The following is a 1,366-nucleotide window of genomic DNA, read 5'->3' as shown; positions in this document are numbered from 1 at the left end:
CACTCCCCCCAGCCTCCAGCGTGACGCTCATTAGCGCGCTATCTGCCACCCTGCGACTCCGAGCCGCCGTTTTCATTCACTCCATCCTGCTCGCTTGCTGGCAACAAACTAACTTGCATCATTTAGAAAGACAAAGCGCGATTTTCGGGAGAAATGCAACTTCTTTTTTTTTTCATCTCCCACCCACTTTATTAGAAATGTTTTCTTGTAAAAATAGGACTTTTTCATGGTGACTTTTCTCTTCCAAAAATAAAAACACTACTCAGATAATAGAAGTGTTTTCATCAAAGAATAGGACTTTATTCTTGTAAATCCGTAAGACTCCAAAAATCAGACTCTATTCTCACAATTACGTGACTTTTTCTAAAAAAGCAAAAATGACGACTTTGGAAATAATGACCAAATGTCATTCTCGGAAGATGACGACTATTTTGGCCAAAATATAAGACTTGATTCTCGTAAGAGTACGGTTTGACATTTTTCGATGAAGGGAAAAAAAAAAAACCTCAAAGGACACCCAAAAGATGTTTTCCCCCCAAGATTATTCAAATGCTTTTCCTGAATAAATCCTCTTCCGTGTTGGCCTGGTCGCTTGGCTCTCCGCTGTCACTTGTCACAGGCTCGGCCCACGGCGCAGCGGTACAAATTACCCCGGAGGCCACGGGGCACGAATTAATTGCTCAGGGAGGTTTGCATATGGCCGCCGGAGTGACGCTCGCCGATGGAGCACCTTGCCGCGAGTGCGCGCGTGCGCTAACGCGACAGGTGGGCGGGCCTTCCTCGGCGCACCGGGCACCCGTGGCGGCTTTGTCATCGGCGGCGGCGTTTTGTCCGTGCCGGCTCGGCTCGACTCGCAGCGCGCGCTTGCCGGCATCTCGGGCCGAGCGAAGCGTCTAAACTCATTTTGTCTCCGACTGTCATTCTGGCTGCTGGAGGCCCCGCAGGTGAGTCGCCAGGAGCGAGGAGGAGGAGGAGGCACGTGACGAGCCAACTGGCTGGCAAATTGACTCAACGGTCTCCTTTAATCGCTCACCGTTAGCGCGTCTTCGCCTTGCGTACAGCCCCCCCCCGCTACTCAGAGGGAAAGGGGCCGCGCTCTGGCACGCCAATTGCAAAAAGTGCCGGCTGACTGACGAATAAATAGATCGAAATATAGCTCTATATATCGAGAGAGAGACAGAGAGAGAGATACTTTTCTTTTTTGGTTTCTGTTTTCTTGGGGGGGGGCGGTGTTCCCTAATCATAAAATGAAACATACAAAATATTTGTATTATTATTATTGAACAAATAATGGCAACAAAACCGCAACTCGATAAATCTGAGGCTGCTGAAACTTATTTTCAGCAACATGATTACATTTGAAATA

At 48.3% G+C, this 1,366-nt stretch overlaps 1 protein-coding gene across 3 annotated transcripts in view; it reads right to left on the bottom strand.

The window, feature by feature from the left end:
- akt3a (v-akt murine thymoma viral oncogene homolog 3a) overlaps positions 1 to 1,366 on the bottom strand; it is a 32,652-nt gene that overhangs the window by 8,904 nt on the left and 22,382 nt on the right. The gene's annotated exons all lie outside the window — the stretch shown is intronic.

The sequence above is a fragment of the Hippocampus comes genome, unplaced genomic scaffold, assembly GCF_001891065.2.
Source record: "Hippocampus comes isolate QL1 unplaced genomic scaffold, H_comes_QL1_v1.1 scaffold39, whole genome shotgun sequence".
Classification (NCBI taxonomy): Eukaryota; Metazoa; Chordata; class Actinopteri; order Syngnathiformes; family Syngnathidae; genus Hippocampus; species Hippocampus comes.
Note: the sequence above shows the minus strand (reverse complement) of the source record. Positions and strands in the feature narration are given on the sequence as shown.